Here is a 6,880-nt window from a genome sequence, read left to right on the forward strand (position 1 = left end):
CCCGCCCAGCCGCTCCCCGGGGCCGACCCGCGCTGTGTGCCCGGGACCGGAGCCGCCCTGTCCAGATCTGGGTGCTCCGTGGCTGGCGATCCCTCAACCGAAGCGGATTTCAGGGAGCGGGGGATCGAGGCCGGGTGGGGCCCAGGCTCCCAGCAGCCGCCTGGGCGGGAGCCGCGTGGACGGGACGGGTGGGGACGCGGGGGGGGGGGTTGCGGGCTGGAAGGCTGCCTGGAGGAGGTGTGGACAGCGATGCCCTCCGGAGCAGGTGGTGTGGGCCAAACCCTTAGAAACCTCCCCGCGGCGCCCCCTTTTCTGCCCCTGACTCCCAGGGCCTGGAGGAGGTCTGAGCCCGGGGCCTCCCTCCCATGTTCCCCGCCTGCCCTTGGCTGTCTGCTGAAAAGAATGCGGCTTCCCAAAACTCCGCGGCTGGTTGCCTGTGTCCTGCCCTCGGGGCTCAGGCCAAGTTGTTCTACCCCTTGAAAAGGGGTGTCTTTCTCTGCTTCTTATGCTGCACCTGGTCATAGACCCCCAAAGAAAGCTTGTCTAGTCCTGGGTAGGGCTGGCAGCAGGTTGCCAAGAGTCTGGGAGCAGTGTGCAGAAAACAGGGCAAACAAACGGATTTCCTCACTGCGATTCACCATTCCTGGCTGCTCTATTGTTGCTTTGGATGAGCGCTAGTCCTTCTCTTAAACCTGTGGCAGAAAAGTTTCAAGATCAGCTCTAGAGGCAAACTAGAAGTGGTTGGCTGGAGTGATGAAAAGCTTGAGGTTTTAGCTGAGTGCCAGTGGAACACAGCTATAATCGCAGCTACACAGGAGGCTGAGATCTGAGGATCAACAGTGGAAAGCCAGCCTGGACAGGAAAGCCCTGAGATTCTTACTTCAGTTAACAAGCCAAAAGATCTGTCAGTGGAAATGATGAGGCTCAAGTGGTAGAGCACTCTAGCCTTGAATGATATAGCTCAGGGACAGCACCCAATACTGGCACAAAATAGCCACAGAAAAGGAAGAGGTTTTGTTGGAGGGGAACAGGTTCTGCTGATGCAGCAGCTGACAGTCATCCCAGTGGAGTGAAGGAGAGTGGTTAGAACAGGAGTGTGGGTTGGGCGTCCTTCAGTGCTGTTGGAAAGGCATGCAGCCAGGGCCATGAGCACAGAAAGGATTGAAGGGGTGAGTCCTTTTGTTTTTATTTTGCCTGTCCCAGGGCTTAAACTCGGGGCCTGGGTGCTGTCCCTGAGCCTCTCTGTGCTCAAGGCTAGTGCTCTACCACTTGAGCCACAGCACCATTTGTGACTTTTTCTGTGGAGCTGAGGAATCAAACCCAGGACTTCATGCATGCTAGGCAGGCACTGTACCACTAAGCCACCTTCTCAGCCCAAGGGTTGAGTCTTGAACACAAGGAGATAAAGCAAAAGCTGCCCCAGCCTGGAAGTCCCAGAGCTTCAAAAGGCTAGGAAGTCAATGGTGGCCATCCTAGACCTGGTAGCCACAGGAAATAGCTACACCCAGGGGGCTAAGAGGCAGACAATGTCAGGAAGCTCATCTAACCTCTCCCTCCATTGGTGGCCCACCCTAGAATTTCATTCCAGAGGTCTGGAATGAGGCTCCCGGATTTGTATTAGTTTCTCTCCCTTCCATTCTTCCCACCTGCCCTCTGTCCCCCCCACCCCCCTTTCTTTCCTTTTCTTTTCTTTCTTTACTGGGATTTGAACACAGGTTCTCAAGCTCTCCCTTGGCTTTTTCTCTCAGGGCTGGTGCTCTACCACTTGAGCCATACCTCTACTTCCAGCTTTTTGTTGGTTTGTTGCAATAAGAGTCTGGGATTTGTCTCCTGAGGCTGGTTTTCCAACCCTGATCCTCAGATCTCAGCTTCCTGAGTAGCTAGGATTACAGGAAATTGGCCACCAAGGCCTGGCATAGGAATTTGCATTTCTGACTAATTTCAGGTAAGCTCCTGCTGTTGGTTCTGCTGGGGTCCCTGGACCATGATTGAGGCTTTTAGAACCTCTGGCTCAGGAAATGACCACATGCAAAGCCCTGGATTCCTTCAGGCTAGTTTCAAACCCACCTCACCTACTTTTTATATATTTGAGGTGGGGCAAATCATGAAACCTCTCTCTTTCCTCAGTCTCCCTATTATACAATGGAATGAATACTGCCTGCTGCCTGGGACTCAGAAGAGGCTTCCTGGAGGAGGTAACATCTCAGCTGAGGCTGAAAGGTTAAAGTTTGAGGCAGTGGCCACTTGTTGCTCGTTTCTGTCTAGCAAAGCAACAGGTGGTGGTAATCCAAACACCTGGTTGATTGTGTGCCTTTATAAGACCTGCAAATCCTTAGCTCGGGGCTCTCCTCCTAGGCTCTGCTGTGTGGGAGTGTAGGACGAGGCCCGAGCTGCAGCCCGTTTAAATAAAACAGCTGTAGAGTCTGACTTTTGGAGGTCTTCTTGGGTGGGGGGGGGGTCCTGCGACCTTGGCATAACAAGGCCTAAGGGAAGAGCAGATGAATTGGACTAGGTTAGCCAGGAGATGAGACAGGAGAGCAGCCTTGGATAGGTGTCAGACAGAGGAGAGGGTACAGCATGTTGGAAACGCAGGACAGGGAGTCTATCTCGAGGGGGTCCTGAGGAGCTACATTGGGGAGAATCTGTTCTGGACAGGACCACAGGGAAGGCAGGGCAGCCGGCCAGAGCCTTTGAATTGGACTGCTGGTAGGCCTGGAAGCTGGTCCTCTCCCCTCCTCTCCTCTCTCTCTTTCCTCTCTCTCCCTTCTTTCTCCCTTCTCTCTCCCCTCTCTCTCCCTTTTCCCCTTCTCCCCTCCTCCCTCCTCTTCCCTCCGTTCCTTCCTCTCCCTTCTCCCCTCTCCTCTCTCCTTTTTCCTCTCTCCTCTCTCCCCTCCCCTCCACTCTCCCCTCTCCTCTTCTCCTCTCTCCCCTCTCTTTCCTCCCTCTCCTCCCTCTTGTACTGAGGCTTGAACTCAGGGCCTGTGTGGTATCCCTTAGCTTTTTTCCTCAGTGCTAGTGCTCTCCCATTTGAGCCATACTCTTTAGTGGTTGGAGATGAGAATCCCACCGACTTTCCTACCTGGGCTGGCTTCAGGTCTCTCTACCCTAAGATCTCAGCCTCATGAGTATTAACTAGGATTCCTGGTATGAGCCACCAGCACTCAATGGAACCATTATTTCTGTCTACCTCCATTGGCCAAAATGGATCATACAGCCATTCTGGGGTAGAGGAACATGGATCCATGGTGGCCTGCTGACTGTTTGCCATCGTGGCTTTTCCTAGCCAACTTCCTCAACTCTTTTCTATCATGCTTGCTCAGCTCCACCTTGTTGAATGTAAGAATTTTACAGATTTTTACATTGCTTAGCTTGATCTAGAACTTGAACTCAGATCTGTTTATCCTAAAGGTCTTAGGTGACCTGATCTTGTTTGTGGTGCTTTCTACTAATTCTCCATAATCTAGGTTTTGGCTTTTCCACCCAGGGGCTCAGCCAGAACCCCTGATAATAACCCAGAAGTCCTTTTGTTCCCCCTCCTCTGTACCCATTCTCCCAGCTTTTCTTCATTCTTTCATGTGATGTCTTGTATGGTGGTGTGCATTGCATTCTGGGCTGGGACTTGTTTGTTTGACTTGCTCATGTGGTCTGGCCACTGAGAGAGTGATGCAAACACAGTTCAGTATGAAGTAGGAGACATATTCCTGGTCTGACCTACTGAGGCCACACGTGGACAGTGTTTAGTGGAGGACTAAAAGGGTTTGCTTTTGTTTTTGTCGGTCATGGGGCTTCAACTCAGGGCCTGGGCACTGTCTCTGAGCTTTTTCACTCAAGGCTAGTACTCTGTCACTTTGAACCACAGTGCCGCTTCTGGTTTTCTAGTGGTTAATTGGAGATAAGTCCTATGGACTTTCTTCCTTGGCTGGCTTTGAACCATGATCTTCAGATCTCAGACTCCTTAGTACTAGGATGACAGGCGTGAGCCACCAGCACATGTTCTATTTCTAAAATATAGAGTGCTTCTATCAGAAAACACTACCAGTAGTTGATGAGTTCTAGGAAGAACTTATACAGAGGGTACATTTCTAAAAATTCCAAATAGAGGTAAAATGTGCAGATATATAGACATATAGGCCAACTTTGGGTAATAATATGAGATGTATTTCAAGAGCTTTTCAAACTTTTTATGTTATACAAAGTTTTTTTTTTTCTTTTACAATTATTTTTCTTTTTGTTCTTGTCATTTTACCAATGTAATACCTGAAGCCAAAGAAAACAGTAATGGTACTATTAAAAAATCTCTGACTGACTGACTGCCAGGACTTCAGTTTGTACTCAGGGTCTCATGCTCACTCGGCTTGCTTGCTCAGCTGGCATTCTTACTGCTTGGGCCACGCCCCCAGCCCGGCTTTTTGCTGGTTATTTGTTTATTTTGGCTGACTATTTTGGAGATGGAGTCTCACAGACTTTTTCCCCCTGAGCTGGCTTCAAACATTCATCTTTTTGACAGATTTAATTCTGAAGGAGAAAAAAACCCCAAACATTAAAATTCAAATCATGTTTGTGCATTTTGCTAACTGAAGCTCTAACTACAATCCTTTCTGCTTTGTCTTCTGTGGCACAGTTTTCCAATTTCTGAAACATTCTGTGAACCAAGTTCAGCGGGTGATATTTCCTTGAGTGTTTCAGCAGCGCCACCATTGATTCGGCTGTGGGGTTTCCATAGCAGGTTGCTGTTGGCACCAGTCAGTTGTTTCTCTGTCTCTGTGAGGGGTGGAGGTTGGTTTTTAAGGAGGAGAGGAGAGAGAGAGTAGGAAAAGCTCTGTATCATTCCACTGGAAAGGCTTACACTGTAGACATTTCCATTCTATAATCTGGTCATTCTTCATTGCCTTGTGACTCTTTGTTTTTATTTTATTTTTATCTATTTTGACAGTACTAGGGCTTGCCCTCAGGGCCTGGACCCCTCAGCTCTGTGTGTGTGTGCATGTGCATGCCAGTCCTAGGCCCCAGCTCCATTTCAGGCTTTGGGATAGTTAATTAGAGATAAAAGTCTCATGGACTTTCCTGACCAAGCTGGCTTGGAACTTCAGTACTCTGTTCTCAGCCTCCTGAGGAGCTAGAATTACAGGCATGAGCTTCTGGTATCGTGTGCCGTCTGAGGGGGCAAAGTTGCCACCAGTTAAGATAAGGTTGCATTAGAATGTTTTATTTATTTATTTTGTTTTATGTATTTATTTGCTTTTTGGTCATCCATACTGGGGCTTGAATTCAGCCTCTCTTAAATTTTCTGGCTCAAGGCTCATACCCTACCACTTAAGCCATATCTCCATTTCTGGCTTTTTGCTGGTTACTTGATGATAAGAATTCCTCAGATTGGGCTTACTGAATTGCTTATCCTTAGATGGAAACCTACTGGGTAGCTAGGATTATAGGATTATAAATTTGAGCCACTTGAGGCTGTGGCTGGGCAAATTTAGTAGATTAAAGTAGATTAAGACAGCACTAAGTTACTATGTTTCAGTTCTGGGGGGAGAGGTTCTAAAGTCAGAATGTCAGTGGGGTTATATTCCATTTAAGAAGCTCTTATAAATCCATTCCTCTCTCTCTCTCTCTCCCTCTCTCTCTCTCTCTCTCTCTCTCTCTCTCTCTCTCTCTCTCTCTCTCTGTGTGTGTGTGTGTGTGTGTGTGTTTACGCGCACACGTGTATGTCAGTACTGAGGCTTGAACTTGGCCTGGGCATTGTTCCTGAGCTGGTCAGCTCAAATCCAGCTCTCTACCACTTGAGCCACAGTGCCATTTCTGGTTTGCTGGTGTTTAATTGGAGATTAGAGTCTCACAAACGTTCCTGTCCTGGCTGGCTTTGAACCACAATCTTCAGATCTCAGACTCCTGAGTAACTAGGATTGCAGGTGTGAGGCACCGGTTCCCAGGTTCACTTCTGTTCTTCTCATAAAAGCAGTTACAGCCCTCCCCCTCGCGCCCCCCCCCCATGGCTTATCTAGTTCCAGTCACCTCCTGCAGGCCCCGTGTCTAAACTTCATCCCTGGATTACACTGTTGCCCTCAATACTTGCCAAAGGGTTTTAAATTTCAGCACACAAAGCTTTGAAGGGACACACTGAAACCAGATTCCAAACCCAACAGTCTGGGAAGTAATTACCAGTGCCTGGCACAAAGTAAATGCTCTGTCATTGTCCATTCTTACTGAGTCCTCTGAAGGCATATCAAAGCAGGCATTCTGAGGTAACAGATGGACTGGGCACAAAGATAAATCGATCAATCCATCCAGTATTCCTGCCAAAGAAACGTATTTACAACTGAGTGAGAGGAAGAAAGAAAAGGAAGGACAATGTGCAGATCAGCACTCGGATAGGAGTGGCCTCCAGCACTTGTCATCTGTTTGTCTGGAACTCACCTTCCACAAAGAACTTGGCACTACCTCCAGCTCAAAGGAAGAACTCTTTCCCCCATCCTCACGGTGGCCAAAGGAATACCCACTGAAGGAATGCAAAACTATGTGTCACAGAATTCTTTTGGCACTGGGGTTTGAACTCAGGGCCTTGAGCTCTCCCTTGGTTTGCTTGCTCCCAGCTCCTGCTTTTCCACTGGCGCTATACCACCAGTTCTGCTTTTTGCCAGTTATTTTAGAGATAGAATCTAGTCAACTTTTCTGCCCAGGCTGACCTCAAACCGCCATCCTCCAGATTTCAGCCTCCTGACTAACCAAGATCATAGGCGTGAGCCACTGTTGCCTGAAAGGAATAAAATTGCTTCCAATACTGTTCAGGCCTGAAGGCCTGAATTCTTCCAGGAGAATCTGGGAACACACTGATTCAATCACTGTTTGCTGTGACACAAAGATCTGGATGAACTTTTTTTTT

This window comes from Dipodomys ordii, unplaced genomic scaffold (genome assembly GCF_000151885.1).
Source record: "Dipodomys ordii isolate 6190 unplaced genomic scaffold, Dord_2.0 Scaffold14, whole genome shotgun sequence".
NCBI lineage: Eukaryota > Metazoa > Chordata > Mammalia > Rodentia > Heteromyidae > Dipodomys > Dipodomys ordii.